The sequence below is a fragment of the Trichechus manatus genome, unplaced genomic scaffold (assembly GCF_000243295.1).
Source record: "Trichechus manatus latirostris isolate Lorelei unplaced genomic scaffold, TriManLat1.0 scaffold00039, whole genome shotgun sequence".
Classification (NCBI taxonomy): domain Eukaryota; kingdom Metazoa; phylum Chordata; class Mammalia; order Sirenia; family Trichechidae; genus Trichechus; species Trichechus manatus.
The window spans coordinates 14,546,500-14,569,014 of NW_004443975.1; the positions used below are offsets into that span (position 1 = coordinate 14,546,500).

At 40.6% G+C, this 22,515-nt stretch overlaps 1 pseudogene; it reads left to right on the forward strand.

The window, feature by feature from the left end:
• The first annotated feature begins 16,713 nt into the window (after positions 1-16,713).
• On the forward strand, positions 16,714-18,127 carry LOC101344628 (protein SAAL1 pseudogene; annotated as a pseudogene).
• Positions 18,128-22,515: the final 4,388 nt, after the last annotated feature.

Genomic DNA, 22,515 nt, shown 5'->3' on the forward strand with positions numbered 1-22,515 from the left:
CTGGACTTCTATTTTAAGGCTTTATTTTTCCAAATAAATCCATATAAGCAAGAGTTTTGGAACTTAATTCAGTCACTGAAAAGCTATCCTTCATTGCCAAGGCTAGAGTTCCCTGGGCTGGATTCTGGTGAGACAAACTCTAGGCTTCAGGGAAAAAACTGTCCCTATATCCTCACTCTAGGGTCTCCCCTGGAGCTGGCAGAGGAGGCTGGCTGAGCAGGGTTAAGTTATGGGTGCTGTGGCTCCGCATGAAATTGTGTGCGGCAGGGCGTGGGGGCAGGGAGAAGTGTTAGTTGTGTTGCTGTCCCTTAGGAGAAGAAAGAGGTGATAAGAAAGGACAAAGTGTGAGTTATCACAAAGCAGCAAGTCGGACATCCTGTAAATATAAATTTATGGAATGGGAAAATACTTGTGTTCATATGTTCATTTTAGTTGTCACCTCCCTTCCCTACCCTCCTCTGCACCCCAAAAACCTTTCAAAAAAAAGGTTTGGGAGACTGGCTTGTTTTATTTAAAAATGTGTGCACAGTCGCAGAAGCGAGAAACTGTTTGCCCCAGTCACCCAATAAAGCTAGCAAATCCCCATCCCACGAATCTGTGACTGGCCGAAGTGAGAAAGCTATTTCAATCCTCACTCCATTCACCTGAGTGGTGGCTTTAATTCAGTTGGTTCCAAGGTTCTTGCTTAAAGTAATTCTTAAAATAAAAGCACAATTGTTGTTGTTGTCATTATGGTTGTTAACTGTTGCAGAGGCAGCCCCAACTCATGGTGACACCATGCACAATGGGACAAAATGCTGCCTAGTCCAGGGCCATTCCCATGATCCCTTACTGATAGGACCACTGTGATCCTTAGGGCTTTCATTGACTGATATTCTGAGGTGGATCACCAGGCCTTTCTTCCAAGTCTGGTTAGTCTGGAAGCTCCCGTGAAAACTTGTTCTGTATCATAGCAACATACAAGCCTGACAGACGGATGGTGGCTGTGCCTGAGGTGCGTTGGCCAGGAACTGAACCAGGATCTCCTGCGCTGAAGGTGAGAATTCTACCACTGAACCACTCTGTTCTCAAAAGTCCAATCAGCTGTGGCATTTTGGAGTAGTATTAGATCTGCTGCCTGCCATCCAGGAGGCTGCAGTCTAGAACGTTTACCACTGTTACCGTGTTCCAGGAGCTTTACATGCATTTCCTCATTTTATTGCAAAGCTTTATCATCTCCATTTTACCCCAGAGGAAACTGAAGCTCAGAGTGAATAACTTCTCCATACTGCTCCCTCTCTGAAGACAAGACAGGCACACACAAAACAGCGCTATGTACGCCACTGTACCATTAAATAGAAAATCACAAGGCAGTACAGGTTGAGGATACAGAGAAATGATTACAGCTGGAATAATAACACTAAATTTTATGCAAGAAGGGAGAGCTACCCTGAGTCTTAATCACACACACACATACACACACACGCATAGCATAGGACACATTTCCATTGTTGAGGATCTTCCGTAAAGGAAGAAACCTTGAATCTTCAGATTCTTCTCAAGTCATTCTGAAGCATTTTTATCCTAACCCAAGGATGAGGAAAAGGAGATTTGTCTCATCAAAATAAGAGGTTGGACCAGTTTGCTTTCTGTTTTTTTGCAGACTGAAAGTTGATATCTAGAAGTAAGCTGTAGGGTCTTTAGTACCCATACGGAAAATAAGTGTTATGAAAACCCATCACTCACCTCTCAAGGGGCCCTGCCAATGGAGAGGCATTCGTGGTTGAAATACCTCTGACCTGGCATAATTCTAAAGCATGAACAAATTGCTCAGGCTCAAGTCAAGCCGACATTTGGAGTCTGGGATGGTGCTGTGGTTGAGGTTTAATAGCTTGTTTGAAAGGCTTGTTTTTTACTTCATACTGTTTCTAATTGTTCCATTTTCCAGATGTTTACTCCTAGATCATTACCCACAAAAGTAAGGGAGCTGCCTTTGAAAACCTGGATGGCTCAACCCTTTGGGCCAGAGGTTTTAGACTAAACTAAAGAAACCAGGAGCGGGAAAAGGTGTTTGCAACGTGTTTGAAGAGTCTGAAGAAATCCTCTCTACAAAAACAGCAAAGGTGGGACCAGGAAACAAACTATTAATTTCATGTTCCCCCATTAGCTTACCACCTGTTCTGTCTGATCCCTTACTCAGCACTGAGCGGGGAAAGGCTAATCTGTAGCACATTTATATCAACAAACTTGCACAAAGCCCTGCCTAATTATCCCATTGAACCTGTGTCCTCGGGATCCAAAGCAGTTTCCCTACCTGGCTGAGAGCCAGCCTCGGCAAGCTGGTGTCCATAAGCCAGGCTAACAACAGCCCACCTTCGCTCCAGGAGCACCATAATTGCCCAGAGCCGTTTACAGATCCATTATTTTTTGGCCGTATTTCAGAAGGAGGGGTCAGAGGTTGGCGGAGTGGGATTCCTAGCAGTGCCGTTCATTGCACCAGCTTCACTCTGGACCCCAGATCATTTTCTAAATAGGCTTCCACCCCCAAAGTACCTGTTTTCCTGATAAAATAAATCTATCAAGAGACCATAGCAATAGAGAAGGGGGCGTGGGGGATAGCAGGAGCACTGGACCAGAATCAGAGCCCTTATTCTACACTCACCAACCTGATACAACCTTGGTAAGCCACAATGTCACAGAGCTCAGACGCTCCCCCGAGTCCAGGCCTGTGGTTTGAAGGGTGCTGGCCACCTGGCTTAGGACCCCGCTGAGCAGACATGGAACAAACATTTCTTGTGAAGCCTACTATATGCCAGAGACTGATCTCAATACTAAGGTTACAACTTTAAACTGATCAGATAAAGTCCCTGCCCCTTCTGGAGTTTACACTTGTAGACAGACAATAAACATAGGCATAATATGATGTCAGGCATCACAGTGCTATGATTAGCGACAAAAATAAAGGAAGGTCTATTCATTCCTTAGGGCGGCCATAACCAAGTATCACTTTATGGGTGGCTTTTAAGAACAGAAATTGATTGGCTCACTGTTCTTGAAACTAGAAGACCAAAATCACATTGGCCACGTTGATTCCCTCTGAGAGCTCTGAGGGAGAGTCTGTTCCATGCCTCTTTCCTAGCTTCTGGAGCCCTGATGGCTCAGTGGTTAAGAGCTCAGGCTGCTAAGCAAAAGGCCAACAGTTTGATTCCACCAGCCGCTCCTTGGAAACCCTATGGGGGCAGTTCTACTCTGTCGTATCGGGTTACTATGAGTCAGAATCGACTCGATGGCAACAGGTTTTTGGTTCCTAGCTTCTGGTGATGGCCAGCAATCCTTGGCGTTCCTTGTCCCTCCAAACTCCACGTCTGTCTTCCCATGGCTGTCTTACCTCTGTGTGTCTCTCTCTCTCTTCCGTTTTATAAGGACACCACTTGGATTGGATTAGGACCCACCCTACTTCAGTATGACATCATGTTAACCGGTACGATCTTCAAAGACCCTATTTCCAGACAAGGTCACATTCACAGGTACCTGGGGTTAGGACTTCAACATATTTTCTGGTATGGCACAACAGACATAGCACAGGCTAAAGGGAAAGTATAGAAAGAGATGGAGTTTCTATTTTACACATGGTTATCAGGAACATCTCCCAGAGGTAATCACTGAATGAAGACCCTTTCAAAGGAGGGAAGGAGCCACATGGATACCTAGAGTCAGCATGTTTGTAGCAGAGGGAACATACCAGGCCTATACCAGGAAGAGCAAGAGCTCAGTGTGGCCTGAGCAAAGGGAGCAAGGAGAGTGACAGGGGGTGAGAGCAGAGGTACAACATGCAGAGCATTTTCAGAACTTTTGCTTTACTCTGAGATGGAAGCCATCAAAAAGCCTTGATTTTGGGAATCCCACAATATGACCTTGGATATAAAGGTTTGTTCCGCTGCTCTGCAGGCAGAGGCCACAAGGAGGCCCATGTGGAAGAGGGAGACCAGTAGGCCTGGCTGTGTTTGGAGTCCCCATGAGAAGTGTTGGGGGCTTGACCGTGCCTGCAACCTTGCAGGTGGAGAAACAACTTGAGACAATGGAGGCCTAAGCTACCCAGAAATTGCTTCTACTGCACCCTGTAGCCTGGTTTTCTCTAACAGTCTCTCCCTTTATTAGGCTCAAAAACATTCAGACAATGATAACAGGTCGGCCATTTTGACTGTTTCTTCGCAGATGTACTTCTCATCTTTCCCTGGTTTTTATAGCCATTAAATGAATTAGCACACTTCCATGCTCCCAATGCCTGTAGGAGTGGTCTTGTGCCTGTTTAATTTCCTCCAGCTGCTGCTGTGTCTCTCAGAGGAATATGGCTGGTTAACATGGTGGTGACTAGTCCCAAGGCCAGACTTAGAGAACCTGGGTTCAAATCTCAGCTCTGACAGTTACTGGATCACCTTGGACAAGTTACTTCATCTCTCTGTGCCTCAATTTCCTCATCTGTAAAATGGAGATTATAATAGTATCATCCTCCTTGGATTTTGCAGTGAGAATTAAATAAAATGATATCTGTAAAAGCCTTAGAACTACACCCAGAACATAGTAAGTACTCAACAAATATTAATTACTATACTCACAAACTGCATGATTTCCTCTGCCACATCCCCAAGTCAGACTAGTCCATCTAATCTTAGACACAACGAACAAACCAAAGAAGTAATCCTCCCGGATATAGTCTTAAAGTGTAGGGACTATAACATGCCCAAATATTGATTTCCCTTAGTGTCCATTAGAAATCTGCCCTTCACTAATAAACTTGGATTAGCTTTTCTCAAAGTAAGTTTAACCTTCTGTAGATGTTTGCAAGAGTCTGAGCAAAAGAGAATCTTTGATAAAATAAATGTGGAAAACTCAGAGTAAAACACAGTTTAGCAAGTTTCCTCTCCATGAGATTTCTCAGAGTCTTTAATACAGTAACGGGTATTGTCACCACCCAAGGGTCAGATGCATATGTGGCTTTTCCTAAATTTGTAGGACCAAGGAAGGCTTTCTCTCTCTCTCTCTCTTTTTTTTTTTTTCTTTTTTAAGCAATACTAGACTAACGCTTTATGGAACACAGTTGACAAAATTGTAGTACCAGTTATTTAAAAATTATTCAGTGCCAACTCATGGAGACCCCATGTACAACAGAACAAAATGTCGCCCAGTACTGCACCATCTTCATGATCTTTGGTATGTTAGAGTCCACTATTGCAGCCACTGTGTGTTTTGAGTGCCTTCAAACCTAGGCGACTCATCTTCCAGCACTATTGTGTTGTGATCCACAGGGTTTTCATTGGCTAATTTGCAGAACTAGATTGTCAAGTCTTCTTCCTAGTCTGTCTTAGTCTGGAAGCTCTGCTGAAACCTGTCAACCATGGGTGACTCTGCTGGTATTTGAAATACCGGTGGCATAGCCTTTAGCATCAGAGCAACACACAAGCCACCACAGTACGACAAAATGACATTGAGACAACATCCTTTCCCAAACCATTCCCATCACCACGTTAATGACAATTGTCTTTTGGGGAAGTGTCTTTCAGATCCTTAACTGCACTAAAGCGATGGTGATCTCAGTGTCCTAAAGAATTCCAAATCTCGATTTGCCACGGTTTTGACCAGGGGGGATATCAGCTCTGTTCAACATACTGGGCCATCTTTGAGGAGCTATTTTTTAGCCTTTGTTGCTAAAGCCCATTTTGAACCGATTTCCTCAGGAATGGCCTTGCAGAGTTTCCTGTGCCCCTTTTCTGAGCTGCAGCTCGGAACCTAGAGTGCTCCCCAGGTTAGCTTTCCCCACACACCTTTATCCAAGCTGCCACACTCCTGTCCACTCATGTGATTGACAATGCCTTGGCATCTCTCTGGGAAAAAAAAAAAAAACTGCTTTATAGCCACCTTGATCTTCATCTTAACCAGCAGAGACATCTCTCTGTGCTGTTTGTCACAAGTTAAACAGAACAGTGAAAATAAATTGTCAAATGTGTGAATGACCCTTTTTCAGTGAAGGAGAAATAAGTCATAGTGCAGGCACATCCTATTAAAGTTGGGTCAGTCATTGTCACTCTACAGAAGTACAAGTGCAACTTTACATTCGAACTTTCATCTTTCTGCCTCAGAATATATCTAAGTTCTCTTCTGGTAATCTAGCTTAAAAACAATATTATTCATCCATAAATGTCTGTGTAGGTCTGCATGCTATGTGTGCTGCTATACAGAGCATTTATATTACCTGGAGTTTATGTACGATATGGGATCTGTCATATGGCTCTTAAATTACTTACTTCCATCACAACAGCAAATCCAATTATTTATTTGTCTGAAAACTTTACTTTCCTTCTCTTTACTTTTTTTTATGTATAATTACTTTTTTTTTATTGTTGTAGTTTAAGTGAAAGTTTACAACTTAAGTCAGTCTCTCATTCAAAAATTTATACATACATTGTTACGTGACCCTAATTGCTCTCCCTGTACTGTGACAGCACCTTCCTCCTTTCCACCCCTGATTTCTCATTTCCATTCAACCAGCTCCCGATCCTCTCTGCCTTCTCATCTCACCTTAGGACAGAAGCTGCCTATTTAGTCTCACGTATCTACTTGAGCTAAGAAGCGCACTCTTCACGAGTATCGTTTTATGTCCCATAGTCCAGTCTAATCTCTGTCTGAAGAGTTGGCCTTGGGAATAATTCTGTTCTGGGTTGACAGAGAGTCCGGGGGCCATGCTTTCCAGGGTCCCTCCAGTCTCAGTCAGACCATTAAGTATAGTCTTTTTTACTAGAATTTGAGTTCTGCATCCCACCCTTCCCCTGCTCCATCAGGGACTCTCTGTTGTGTTCCCTGTCTGGGCAGAAATTGGTGGTAGCCAGGCACCATCCAGTTCTTCTGGTCTCAGGCTGATGAAGCCTCTGGTCTGTGTGGCTCTTTCTGTCTCTTGGGCTAATATTTTCCTTGTGTCTTTGGTGTTCTTCATTCTCCTTTACTCAAAGTGTTTGGGACCAATTGATGCATCTTAGATGGCTGCTTGCTAGTTTTTAAGACCCCAGACACCACTCACCAAAGTAGGACGCAGAACATATTTTTTAATAAATTTTGTTATGCCAATTGACCTAGATGTCTCCTGAAAGCATCGTCCCCAGCCCCCCATCTCTGCTACTCTGTCCCTCAAAGTGTTTGATTGTATTCAGGAAACTTCTTAGCTCTAGTTTAGTCCCGTGTGCTGACTTCCCCCGTAGTGTGTGCTGTTCTTCCCTTCCCTTTACCTAAGATAATTCTTGTCTACTATCTAGTTAGTGAATAACGCATCACCCTCCCTCAAGGAGTGGGATTGCTGGATCGTGTGGTACTTCCATTTCTAGCTTTTTAAGGAAGTGCCAAATCAATTTCCAAAGTGGTTGTACCATTTTACTTTCCCCCCAACAGTGTATAAGTGTTCCAGTCTCTCCACAACCTCTCCAACAATTTATTGTTTTCTGTTTTTTGGATAAATGTTAGCCTTGTTGGGGTAAGATGGTATCTCATTGTAGTTTTGATTTGCATTTCTCTAATGGCTAATGATCATGAGCATTTCTTCATGTGTCTGTTAGCTGCCTGACTGTCTTCTTTGGCCAAGTGTCTGTTCATATCCTTTGCCTTTTTTTAATTGGATTATTTGTCTTTTTGTTGTTGAGGTTTTGCAGTATCTTGTAGATTTTAGAGATTAGATGCTGATTGGATTTGTCGATTTTTCCCAGACTGTAGGTTGTCTTTTGACTCTCTTGGTGAAGTCTTTTGATGAGTCTCTCTCTTTTCATGATGTTAGTGAATTCACCAAATCTTCTGGTGTCAATTGTACAAAAGCTCCACCCTCCTGCCCAACAAGGTCCCAGATCATGGACAGTGACAACAAGAAACAAGACAAAACAAATGACCAACAAGAAAAAAATCCCATTGCAGACTTTTGGATGTAGTAAATATGATTGTTTTTCTTTCTCCTGGGTCAAAATATCATGAACCCAATATTCAAATGAACTGCTAGGTTTTTTCTTCATAAAAAGGTTACATTTCTGAAAGTGGAAGAATTCCTTAAAATTTATCTCCAAATGAGAGCAAGCAGGTCCTTTCTGCCAAATTGGAGGTCAAGTTCCTCAGGCAATCTCCTACATCTCGTCACAAAAGAGAAACAGAAGGTACAGGTGACCCAGCAGTTGAAGCAAATACTCACTAAGGTTCTAAGTCACCTGAGCCTTCTCACCCATCACAAAGAGATACCAGCTCACTAAGAGAAATTAGTATAAGAATAAGATATTGTTGTTCCGGCCCTTAGGGCATTACATTGTCATTGAAAATAAGCATCTACTAAGTTTACTAGTATAAGATAAGAGCAGAGGTGTGCCATTAGTAAGGCAGCATGTAAGCAGTACTGAAATTCAGAGGAATCCAAAGTACTAGGGTGATGGACAAGGTTCTCTGAGACAGAGACTTCATCTTCTCCAGCCTCATCCTTGCAATTCTTCTGTTGAATCCTATCTTGGTGTTCCAGCCAAACCACATGGGTTACTATCTTACTTATCTAGCGCTGCTATAAGAGAAATACCACAAGTAGATGATTTAACAAACAGAAATTTATTCTTTCATAGTCTAGGAGGCTAGAAGTCCAAATTCAGGGTGCCAGCTCCAGGGGAGGGCTTTCTCTCTTTATTGGCCCTGAAGAAAGGTCTTGACATCCAGTCTTCCCCTGGGTCTAGGAGTTTCTCAGCGCATGAACCCCAGGTCCAAAGGACACGCTCCACTCCTGACTCTTCTTTCTTGGTAGTAGGAGGTCCCTTTCCTCTCTGCTCATTTCTCAAGATACAACCTAATACTGCAGATTGAGCCCTTCTTAATTAACATAACAGCCTCTAATCCTGCCTCATTAACATCATAGAGGTTAAGATTTACAACACATAGGATAATTACATCAGATCACAAAATGGAGAACAACCACACAATACTGGGAATTATGGCCTAGCCAAATTGAGATGCATTTTGGGGGGACACAATTTAATCTGTGACAGTTACCACAGTGCCATATGCTGTCTTCTATCCTGGTATGGAGCCCTGATGGTGCAGTGGTTAAGAGATTGGCTACTAACCAAAAGATCAGCAGTTCAAATCCACCAGCTTCTCCTATGAAACCCTATGTGGCAGTTCTACTCTGTCCTATAGGGTCATTATGAGTCAGAACCAACTTGAAGGCAACAGGTTTGAGGTGTTTTTGGTTACCCTGTGGTAGATGCTAACAGATGCAGGGGAAGGGGAGGACCAAATAAATAGAAGGCCAGATCCTGTTCTCAAAGAATGTGTGATTGTGTGGTCAGGATAGGTCTAAAACAGAGACCCCCCAGAATTTCAATATGCCCACTGGTCTGAAAAAAAAATGTATAATCATTTAAAAAATTTTGGACCATCAGTTCTGTGGTTCAAAAATGCAAATAAATAGTAAAAGCAAATGTGATGCTTATTTTAGTCTAATGTCTGCTCCTCCTTGGGTTAATGTGGGTAGCACTGATCACTTCCTGTGTCTCTCAGGAAATGGACTCAGTTTCAAGTGTACTATTCCCCCCTTGTGAAACCAAGACTATAGACAAGCCAAAAGCAAACATTTCATTGCATGAGACTAGTGATGAATTGATAATTTCTCTGGCTATTGTCTGGTCAAGTTAGATTTCAAGTCAAGCTAAACCAGTTTTAACTGAGCATTCTCAAGAGTAACACTGAGCAAAACGACAGCAAACTGCCTTTTTCTAAACCGCGGTAGACATTCAAATGCCAAAATCACAAACTTAAATATACCACTGAGTATTGGAAAGTCTGCAAAATCCATCAAGATCCCATTGGTCTTCCTGGATATTCTTTCTCCTTCCTAATATTTTTAGCCTGTGTTTCTACAAGAAGTTTGGGGTTGTGTAAGGGGTGTTGTTTTGCTCCCAGCCCATCTCTTTCCTTTGTTTTCTTTCCAGCTGAATCTGCTGAATTCATAATAATTTTACTAGTAAAATACTTCACTATTTCAAGGATGTGTTTAGGTCTCTATCATAAGAAACACCACCACAGGGAATTGAGAGGTGAGATATTATTTTCAATGATGATTTCTTCCACTTTTTGTCAAAAGATAGCTTTGTGAAAATAAATGTTTTCAGCAAGTGTCTTTAGTTCTTTTTATTTCAAAATATTCACCCATGAAATGATCTCTGCTGTCTCAACTATGCTGAGATTATCAATACTATAGTAAAACTCTAGGAGTTATGTACTGTACATAATAAAACACTGATAGTTTATTAAGTTCAATAATACAGCTATAGGTGAAACAAAGGCTAACATATTAGGGAGCTAAGCCATGCTGACCCAGGCTATAACTTTATAGATTTTTAGCATCTGCAGGTAGTTATGCAGGATTTTACTATCTCCAGTTCAATATAGTCTTCTGATTAAAAACCTACTTACTACTTATCTGGCTGTTTTTTTACTAGCTTGCAGTCACCATGTGTCACAGAATGCAATTTAGTCAGACACCTTGTCTCAGAACGTAAGGGAAGAATGCTTTGAAAAGATAAACAGTTATTCATTAAAAATTATAAAGACGAAAGCTGAGACGCCACAGGGAGCCGTGATCCTCGGAGAACTTTGGATCTGGGAAAAATCTATCTTTTGAGTAGGGGATCTGCCTTCTACACCATGAAGGAGCCCTTTAACCATGTTCCACTGGCACTAAGAAGGAGATGTGGCTAGAGCAAAACAACAGCTGAGCCCAAGTCATTAATACTGCATGCTGGAATTTGGGCAGAGATGCCCAGGGATGGATTATCCAATAAGCAAGGTACGCACACCATGTGAAACTGTGCACTACACATTAGTAAGTAAGCACAAGTAAGCCCATGTGTAACTTGCTTACTGTAAACCTTTGTGTAACTTGCTTACTAGTAATCTGCCCCTGGATTACTGGATAATCTGCCACATGCCCCAGTGTCTCCAGATCTGCCCTGTCTGATAAATTCCCTGATGCACACTGAGTACGAAAATGAGGGGGATTCTGAGGTCTAATGGGAAATTCACCAAACTTAGACTCTATATGTGGATAATAGAGAAATGAGGTTCCAGGTCAAGGTAACCAAAAAACCAAACCTGTTGCCATTGAGTCAATTTGGACTCATAGTGACCATATAGGACAGAGTAGAACTGCCCCATAGGGTTTCCAAAGAGCAGCTGGTGGATTTGAACTGCTGACCTTTTGATTAGCAACCAAGCTTTTAACCACTGTGGGTGGTGCAAATGGTTAAGCAATGGACTACTAACTGAAAGGTTGGTGGTTTGAACCCACCCAGAGGCACCTTGAAAGACAGGCCTGGTGATCTGCTTCCCTAAAGATTACAGCCCAGAAAATCTATAGAACAGTTCTACTCTGCACGTATGGGATCACCATGGGTGGGAATCAACTCTACAGCAACTAACAACAAGATGTCAAGGCAGCTTTTAAGAAGACGAGCCAAGAGACTAGTTAGTTCAAAGATCCTCTCCAATAGGCCTGGAGATTTTTACTTCATGTGGCTGAGAAGCCAGGAGGTGCCCAAAGGAGTGGGTGTAGCAGCTGACGTGAAAGGAACCTAGTGCCTTTCGTTACATTTTTAGTGCTCTTGTAATAAAAGCATAGAGTTGGAAGGGATCCCAAAGGATGATATTGTTCATCTCCTAACTTCCAGGAGGACCAAGCTGGTACAATGGGAAGATAGTGTGAAAAAGTATTTCCATGAGTAATGCTGGAATTTTTTGCATTTGGGGGTGAATTGTATGCAAGTAGCTGTTACATGAAAATGCTTTCAAAAAACAAGCTGTACTTAAATCATTATATGTAGGGTGCATAACAGTATAAGTCCTTTGAAAAGGAAGCAAATATTGAGCCAAGTTCTTTAACTATTTTAACCAAAATATTTTAGTCTGCAGGTGGATGAACAATGTAGAACTTGAAATGTATTATATTTCTGCTTTCCCTGAAAGAAAAGGAGAGACCTTATGGATATAATAGTGATAACTTGCATTTGTATGGCATCTCACAGTTTATAAGCACTGTTACATTCATTTTTAAACCCTTGCCAAAACCTGTTGATGTCATTTCTAACCTGTAGTGACCCAATAGGATACAGTAGAACTTCCCCATAAGGCTTCCAAGTCTGTAAATATTTATAGAAGCAGACTGCCACATCTGTCATAGGAAACACCGCCATAGGGAACTGAGAGGTGAGGTAATATTTTCAATAATGATTTCTTCCACTTTTTGTCAAAAGATAGCCACATCTTTCTCCCACTGAGTGGCTGATGATTTCGAACTGCTGACTTTCTGGTTACAGCTGAGCACTTAACCACTGCACTACCAGGGCTCTTCTCTAAACACTTGCATCAGCCCTTAAAGCTAAATATTGTCCCATTTTACAGAAAAGAATAACTCAGGTTCAGGTAAGTTACATATGCATAAGTATTATTATTTTTATAAAATCATAAAATTTTTAAACCAAAGAAATGTAGAGATTATCAACTTCATCATCTTCATTTTACAAGTAGAAAATATGAGCCTCCCCTCACCTCCCAGCCCAGAACTTCAGAGTTTATGGCCTTGGGATGGTCTTCTGGCCACCATCATCTGTAGTGACATACAATTGACCCAAATCAGAATTCAGATCCCCTGACTCCATGTCAAAGGATCTTTCCTAAAGCCTCAGACAAAGACATGTACTGATACTGGCGATGTGGATGCTCAATCCCTCCCCGTGATTTTGGCTGAGAAATGGCATGGGTCTGGATGAGAAGAGGGTCACAGGAGACCATCCCAGGTCTCATAGTTGCCAACCAGTCAGAAATGGCTCCACGTGCAGACACAGAGACTACACTAATGAGAGTCCCAGCTTCATGGTTGCACAGGTCTGGCTGCCTGAGAAACAGACTCAGATATGCAAATTAACGAGTAAGAAGTGCTATGGGAAAGGAGAAGGCAGCAGGATTGGCCAGAGGGAGACACTGGTCTTCCACGCAGTCTCAGCAAAGGCCACAGCCATGCCTGCCGGGCGCTCTGCTGAAATTGTGATGACCTTGAAGACTGAGGTTGCATTACACCCTGCACTGTCAGTGAGCGTAAGCTGCCAATAGGCCAGCTCATCTCTTCAGCTGATGATAATTCCCAGGGAGGATGGATAGCTAAGGACTGTCAGCCAGCAGTACTCCCTGCAGCTGAGCAATAAGTCTGTCAGTCCTGTAGGGGAAGCTGGGTGCTACATCACTACACTGTAGTGTCCACTACAATGGGTTGAACAAAAACCCCTGAGCATGGTCCACTCCCCTGGACCCAGGTTTCAGATGAAACCCAGGTGAAATTGTTCACTACAGATTAGTAAGTAAACGCAAGTGAGCCTGTGCTTACCTTGCTTACTGGGCCATTCACCCCTGTCAGGGACTGTAAATTTGAAAAGAGGCTTTGATTCTGGAGGAAGGTGCTGTGGGGTTGGGAGAGAGACAGATGCCAGCCATACCTAGAAGCTGAATCTTTGATGTGGTGAAAAAATGTGAAATTGTTCACTACAGATTAGTAAGTAAGCACAAATAAGCCCTTGCTTACCTTGCTTATTGGATAATCCACCCCTACGTTTTACCTTTTGTAAACTTGGCTCTAGATACTGAGAAAGCTTTGAACATTTTCCTTGCTGATTACATGGCCTGGCTCATATTAAGTACTTAGCTCTGTTCCTTGCCCATTGTAAGTACCCATTAAATAATTGTTATTATTAGCAGTAGTAGTAATAAATGCATTTTCAGGACTGTATGTTGAGTCTTTGTAGGCACATGGAACATGTCAATAAGCCTGTTCTCTTAATCATAGGCCCTGTGTGCCTGTGAGAGGACACACACGAAAGAGTGTGACAATCAGCCACTGTGATGGCATTCTACCTTACCTTTTTATCTCCTTTGGAAGGGGGTGGGGGTGTGGATCCCTGCTGGTGTTCGACAGTTTTTATTTTGTGGGAAATTTCGGTGAATAAAAATAAATTAATTCATTCTACGTAGCTACAGTCAGATATGTATCAGGGAAAATGAAGATGCCATTACTTATTATAAGTTTCAAAATCTCTCTTATTAGCTAGGAAAGCATTTGTTTCTGATCAAGCGTGAGGAAACATTTAGCATGGGGTGTCATGGACTGGAGCTTAAAAGCCTATGGTGAATGGCTGTCGATTTGACCACCTACCTGCCATCCTCCCTTTTTCTGGCATCAGCGATGAGACTTTGAGCCGCTGCTCCTCTCCTTCCACATCATCCCGTCCACCACGGTGCCCTTGCCTTTCCTCAGCTGAGGGCAAGACATGTGATCCAAGCTAGGCTAGCTTCTCTCTCCAGGGAATTTAAAAGTGTGAGACAAGGGCAGAAAGGGGTTGGAGCTGATTCATCCTATTGGTGGTTGCCCAAATAAACATTCCATTAGTTCCTGCTGCCTAAATCCTTGATTCCTGACCTTTCTGAAGCCTGGCTGTCTAATATTCTTTCTTGTTGATTCTGTGAGCTACTCTGTATCCTTCCAATGAATTCTTTTTTCTTTCTTAAGAGTATTTGTGGAGCACCAAAAACCCTAGCTGATGAAAGAACTGGATTCTTTTAGGAACCAAGTTCTTCTCTGATGCCATGGCCTTGGAGAACACATTTGCTTCTAAACAAGTAAAGAAACATAAAACCTTCGCTTATGCTTGGTTTCTTCATATGGAAGATTTTATAAGTAAAGTTGAAGTGAAAGCCCAAAAATGCAAGACACCTCCACAAAGCTCTTCCATGAAGGTATGTTTACTATAAAAACCTATTGCCGTTGAGTCAATTCCAACTCATAGCAACCCCATAGTAGTATATGTTTTATTTTAAACAATGAAGCAAATTTTCTTTTCTGCAGAGTTTTTTTCTGTGTATAGAAAACTTTATAGATTAACCGATATTTTATTAAAAATTCCAACATTGTCCCTCAAGTGATTTTTAGTGCATGAACCTCTGACTGTATCCAAACTGATTTATTGGGCTGGAATTCTGAGGTTTCTGGGTCTTCCTATGAGAAAGGGACTTTTTTTTTTTTTTTTTTTTTTTTTTACAGCACATCATTTGCTTAGGTGTTTGCATCTTGCTATGGATTATTTAGTAAGCTTCAATAAGGAGTGCATTATTTCAAACAAGGTGAGTGGGAGAGAGAAGTTCCAACAACAAAATGATCTTTTCAATCTCCTGACTTGGAATAAAGCTCAATCAATAATCCTTTACTGGACACCTATACTGCAAGTTGCTATACTAGCTTCTCTGGCAGGTTTTAAAGTGAGTAAAACAAAGTATCTACTTTAAACAACTTGGAAGATGCACAAGAAAAGTCAGGATTGTCAGACAAAGTACAATAGATAAGTTAAGTAAGGGCTTCATGAAAGAATGAATAGGCCAGGAACTTGATGTATGGGCTAGGACTTGAAGTATAAGGAGGACACTATTAAATAAAGAAAAAAGGATTGAGGGTTCCAGAAATAGGGAATAACATAAAGAATTAACTGGTGTTGGGAAAATCCAATGCCCTGGATCATCGGCTATATGTAGAAAGTAATGTGAAATAAAGCTGGAAGGGTAGATTGACACCATCCTGAAAAGGGTGTTAAATACCTCATGATCCTCTTAGATGCAATTATTTTTCTGTAAGACAAGGGCCTAGGGTGTCCACATGATTGCACTAGAACAATTGATTCTAGTGCTCCTAGAGGTGGAAGTTGGACCAGGAGAAAGAGGCATACATACCCTTTTCTCACCACAAGAAAAATTAATTTGAGACGCAACATGGATATAAATTTAAAAGCTAAAACTATACAGCTTCTACATTAAAAAAAAATACAAGTGAGTTTCTTTATGACTTTGGGATAGACAATGATTTTTTACACAAGACAAAAAGCAGTAATGATGAAAAATTGAAAATTTAAACTCTATTACAATTAGACACTTTTGAAAATCAAAAGCACCATCAAAAAAATGAAAAACAAACCACAAACTTGGAGAAAATATTTGTAGTACATATTTGTGACAATAGACTTTTCACTGGATTATATAAATAATTCTTAGAATAACAAAAAAGACAAGCAAGAAATTAAAAATGGGGAAAATCTTTGGACTGACATTTCATAAAAGAAGATATAAAATGGATAATTAGAATATGAGAAGGTAGCTAATGCAGTTAGTCATCAGGAAAATGCAAATTAAATTCACAAAGAGATAATGACTATCAGAATGACTAAAATTAGAGAGACTGACAACACCAAATGTTGAGACAGGTACGGAGGAACTGGAATTCTCATCCATTGCTGATAGGAGTGTAGAATGGTACAACCACTTTGGAAAATAGCTTGGTAGCTTCCTATAGAATTAAAACATACCTACTCTGTGAACCAGTAACCATACTCTAAATATTTACCCAAAACAAATGAAAACATATGTTCACAAGACGATATATAGGCAATGTTCTTAGCATCTTTATTCACTATACTAAAAACTATAAACAACCCAACAGTAGAATGAATAAAGAAATTGTGGTATATACAATGAAATGCAACTCAGCAATAGAAAAAGAATGAACTACCACTGTGATTCTCAAACTTTTTGGTCTCAAATTTTTCACCCTTAAAAATTATTGAGGCCAATCACCATGGAGGCATGGACTGCAATCCATCTCCTCTGCTGTTGAGTCGAGATGAGGAGAAGGATGAGGAGGTAGCCAGAGGAGACTGCATAGGGAGCACGGTCTACAGCTAACACTGGCTCTTCTGAGTCCTTAGCGGGCTCCTCCAGATTATTAACCCTGAAAACACCAAATCCAGCTCAGTTGATGAGGAACAGCAGATAGAGCTTGATGAAGAAATGGAGAATGAAATTTGCAGAGTATGGGATATGTCAATGGAGGAGGATGTGGCTTCATTTCTCCAAGAATTTAATGCTCCTGACATATTTACGGGAGTATTGGCCAAATCCAAATGTCCTCAATTAAGAGAAGTCTGTGTGGGAATTTTAGGCAATATGGCCTGTTCCCAGGAAATATGTGTATCCACCAGCAGTGCTAAAAATCTGGGACAGGTATTATTGTACTGTCTGTATGACTCAGACTCCCCTGCTCTGCTGGAAACAAGCAGGTTGTTGCTTACTTGCCTTTCCCTGACAGAAGCGGCCAGTGTCTGGGTTGAAATGATCCGGAACTTCTGGCTATTTATGATAGCATTTGCTTCATCATGTCAAGTTCAACAAATGTTGATGTGCTGGTGAAGGTGGGGGAGGTTGTAGATAAGCTCTTTGATTTGGGTGAGAAACTAATGTTGGGATGGATTAGAAATGGGGCAGCTCAGCCTCCAGACCAACCCCAGCAAAATTCTGAAGAGCGAACAGTGTTTAGGATTGTGGCCTGTGTACTGGAAGCTGCAAAACAAGTACGTTCTGAAAATCTAGAAGGGCTGGATGTTTACATACATATCTTACAGCTACTTACCACATGGATGATGGAATTCAAGCAATTGTACAGTGTCCTGATGCTGGAAAAGACACTTGGCGTTTACTTTTTGACCTGGTCTGCCATGAATTTTGCCAGTCTGATGATCCACCCAACATCCTTCAAGAACAGAAAACTGTGCTAGCCTCTGTTTTTTCAGTGTTGTCTGCCAGCTATGCTTCCCAGGCTTCACAGGAGTATCTGAAGATAGAAAAAGATCTTCCTCTAATTGACAGCCTGACTCAAGTCTTACAAAATGTGGAACGTTGTCAGAAGAAGCCAGAGAACTCGGCAGAGTCTAACACAGATGAGACTAAGAAGCCTGACTTAATGGGAGATGAGTTACACTTGAAAATCTTAAAGGACATTTCGTGTGAATTTCTTTCTAATATTTTTCAGGCATTAACCAAGGAAATTATGGCTCAGGGGCTAAAGGAGGGCCATTTAAGCAAACAGAAGTGTTCCTGTGCATTTCAAAACCTTCTTCCTTTGTACAGCCCAGCAGTGGAAGACTTTCTTAAAATCCTACACAAGGTTGATAAGACCCTTGCCAATGACCTGGAGAAAAGCTTCCCAAGTTTGAAGGTTTAGACTTAAAACTGAATTGGAATTTCTTCTGCCCAAGAAATAAACTTTATTCTTCCTCACTGTCAGTTGAAATTGACATAGAGGAAATATCAGATAAAGCCCATATTAGACCGTACTTATCTGGTGGTACACTCATGCCCTACTTCCTCCTCCAGCTTTATCTCACAATTATTTGGCATTAGGATCTGGAATTTCAGATCTCTATCACTTTTTCATAGTTACAAACATAAACCACCACCGTCCCCCCTCTTCTTTATGTTGGTTATGTGGTATTGTCTTTAAGTGAAGAAAACAAAGATGCAAGCTTACCTTTAGGTTCTTTTTTAAGATATTTGAGGGGTTGGTGAGGATTTCTTCGTAACTCGTAGGTCTGATTTTTATGTGAGAATTTTGTATTTGTAGCTGTTAAAAGTGCACTCAGCTGCACTAATGGAAAACCGTACTACAGTAGCTTAAACTGATAGCTTTTATGTATCTCACGCAATAAGAAACCCAGAGGTGTGTGGTCCAGGCCTGATAAGGTGGCTCAGGGACCCTGACTCCTTTTACCTTTCCACATGGTCTGCCACGTAGACCTTTGTGTTTATTCTTATGGTCGTGGTTAAAGGGACTTCACCATTTCAGGGCGTTTTGTCCACATTCAGGGAGGAAAAAGGAGAAGGAAGCAAAGGGGTTTCTCCTGGCAAGTCTTTACCTTTTTATTTGGGAAGAACAGCTCACCAAAGCCAGAACCCTGTTGTATGGCCATCATTAGCTATAACTATTTGAAGTTAAGAGCTTTTTTTCTTTTTAACCTCTATAGGAGAACAAGGCAAGCCTGTCAGTCCACAGTGTTTAGCATAGCATGCAAACATATTTTTGCCATTTTGTGACTATAATTTGTATTGATTCCACACCAGATTGTTAGTAACAGCTCAAAAGTGATTGCTATTTGTTTAGCTTTGTTGGCATTTCAAAAATTCTTTTTTCAGTATGAAAGTAGAAATGTTAACATTTTGATTAAAACTCTCTATTTTTAGCATGATTCCCGTGGTAGAATTTCAAAAAATTATTTACTTCAGTGAATTCAGGATTTTTAAATTAAGATTGAGGAAGTTTAATAACTTCTGAATGTTCACAAACTGTGCAATACATGATTTTCCCCTCATACTTCATCATTCTTTACAGTGCTTCCTAATGAAACATACTCAGAGAATCAGCCAGGTACACCTAACAAAAGTAGCCATTTGTATCATTTTAATTACTAAAATTGAACTTTTAATAAATGTTAAGAAAATGTCAGTTGTGAATAACAAAGCCAACTTTTGAAACATCTCTTCTGGTTCAGCCTCTTTCCAACTTATTTCAGGACTTTTTTGGTTTTGAAGCATTGCTCTTATGTCACACTTTGTTTTCCTTGAGTTACTTTTGCAGATAAACCACAGATACCATTGTTGGTAACAGATACACAGTTTCTATTTTGGAGGTAGTTTTATTTTTAAAGTGTCACTGCTGAAAAAAAGTTGAACTGTAAAATTCTAATTTTAGAGTTGACACCCTAATTAGTAGGTTTACTTTATGTGCGGTTGCCTGTCTTTGACAGTGGCCTAGACTATAGGCTGACCAGGTGACTGTTTTTAAGGTGAGATTTCAAAGGCACCGATGAAAGCACTCTTCTGCCTGCTAGCTGATATTAACATCTCCACACTTGTTATTCCTTTAAGTTGTTCAAGATGCAAATATACTTCAAGTTGTTAGCTTTGATTGCTTGTGTGCATAAGAATTTCACATCTTTTTTTTTCATGAGAGCATGTTTTAAAAAGGGGAGCCTAAGGACCTTGGATTTCTGAGGGAGGGAGTGCTCCCTATAAAGAGTAAGTTACAGAGAGAGAGAAAAAGGATACGTCATGGGAAGACCCGACATGTCCAAGTTTTGTCTGTTTCCCATTTCTGCCTCCAACTTGCCCTGTTTACTTTGTTCCTTCTTGCTATTGTAATATTATGAGGTGGCATTTTCATAGTATTTTGATATGTTTGAAAACTTCCTGAATCTACAAATAATCATAAATTGTTTTTAAAAAAAAAAATACAAAAGAAAATTATTGAGACACAGAGCTTTTCTTTTTTTTTTTAGATTGTGGCTTATAACTATCAATACTTACCATATTAGAAACTAAAACTGAGAAATTTTTTACATTTTTTATGTATTTTAAAATAATAATACTGATCTTATTACATGTTAACATAGATGAAATGTTTTTATGAAAACAATCATATTTTTCTAAAAACAAAAACATTTAGTGAGAAGAGTGATACTGTTGAATGTCTCGGAAATCATTTCAATGCCTGGCTGAACTGCTTCATATCTGGCAGGATTCTCATATCTGCTTCTTTACTCAGTCTGTTACAATATCATACTTCATGTAGCACTGGGAGAACTATAGGAGGGTAAGTAAAAAAGTATTGCTACAAAATCATAGAAACCTTTATTAAACAAAAATATCAAAAATGTGAAGCTATTGTTTCTCCGTATATCCCCCATTTAGGTTTATCTACTTCTGAAGGCAATGTTTCCATCTCTCTAACCCTTCCACCAAAGAATTCTGTGTGCTTCAGTTTTACACCATGTCAAAATGGCAAGTTTGAGTCCTCGTGTTCCTTTTAAATAGTCTGTGAGCTTTGGGGAAAAAAAGAAATCTGAAAAGGTGAGATCAGTGCTATCTTGTGGATGGGATAAGGTTTCCCAAAGAAATTTTTGTAGGACAGCCCTTGCTACCCTAGAAGACTGAGCAGATGCCTTGCCTTGATGGAAAAAAAAACTTCTTGGCACAATTTTCCTGACCTTTTCCTCACCGAAGCGGTTTTCAATTTTCTTAAAACCTCTTCATAATAAGCCCCCATGATTCCCCTATGTCCTTCAGAAAATCTATCAAGATTATCCTTTTGGAATCCCAAAAACCAGTCGCCAGAACCTTCTGAGCGGTCTTCCGCCTCTTGGCTCATCTTTGAGGTCTTTCCGGTCTTCCTTTAAACGTATGATCCATTAAAAACTGTTGTTTTATGTGGGGCGGCATTCCCATAAACTTGTTGTAAAGCTTCAGTGATTTGGGAAGATGTCCACTTGAGTTTTGTTAAAAATTTGATATTAGCCCTGACCTCGAAATCGTTTTCTTTTTTTCCCCATGGCACAAAAGTATCCTTTTTTGAAGGCACCCTAATGAGACCAAGACAAGCGTATTACTGAGAGAACTTGTCTGCAGCCACCCACTGATTGCCAAGGCATGTTTAAACATGTTTTGTTTGGAATAAATCCGTGCATATATGAACTGGAACCCTAGTAGCAATATTCTTTGACTTATCCTCATCCTGTACCCTCCTGAGGAAAAAAGAGTAAATAAGTTAAATAAATCTTAGTATAATTATAAAAATAATTTTAACCTCATGGACCCTTGAAAGGGTCTTGGGGACCCCCAGTGGTCCATACTGAGAATGACCAAACTATGGAGATACACAACAACATGGATGAACTTCAAAAACATGTTGAGCAAATGAAGCCAGACACAAAAAATGCACACTCTATGATTCCATTTGTATGACATTTTACGTCAGACAGAACTAATTTACGGTGAGAGAAATCAGAACAGTGGTGGGGGCCCCTGGGGGGGGAATGACTGGGAGAGGAACTGAGGAACTTGGTAGAAATGTTCTATAGCTGACTGGTGTGGGGTTATACTGTGTAAACATTGATTAAAACACATAGAACCATACACTTAAAATCTGTGATCTCACTGTTTCTTAATTTTACCTCAGTTTTCAAAAATCAAGATAGAACTAAAGTACTGGACCGTAAACCAAACCCTTCGCCGTTGAGTCAATTCCGGCTCCTGGTGACCCTATAGGACAGAGTAGAATTGCCCCATAGGGTTTCCAAGGAGCGGTTGGTGGATTTGAACCGCCAACCTTTTGGTTAGCAGCCAAGCTCTTAACCACTAATACAATCTAAATTGAATAGAAATATAATTGTAATTAAGTTTTTTCTAAGGTCTCTTAGAAGCAGGGTAAAGATATTTGACTAAAATCTTATGTTTTAAAGTTAAATACGCACGTTAACATTTCTAGAGTAATTGTTAAAAGAATAGAAGCCAAAAGTATAACTTCCAAAAATAATAGAGGGAGAAGAATGGAATGGGTGGATGTGTGGTGGGGAAGTGGGTTTTACCTTTACAGGACTTTAAAATCTCAGTATATCCAAAATAAGCAAGATTGGTGCGGGGAGGAGGGGCTGAGAAAAAAGAAGAAAGAAAATAAAAAGAGCAAATAAAAAGGTACAAAATAAGATTGTAGAAATGATATCATTGCAGTGCAATGGAAGTACTCTATAAAGGGTTTAACCCAAGTCATTTCTCAGCCAG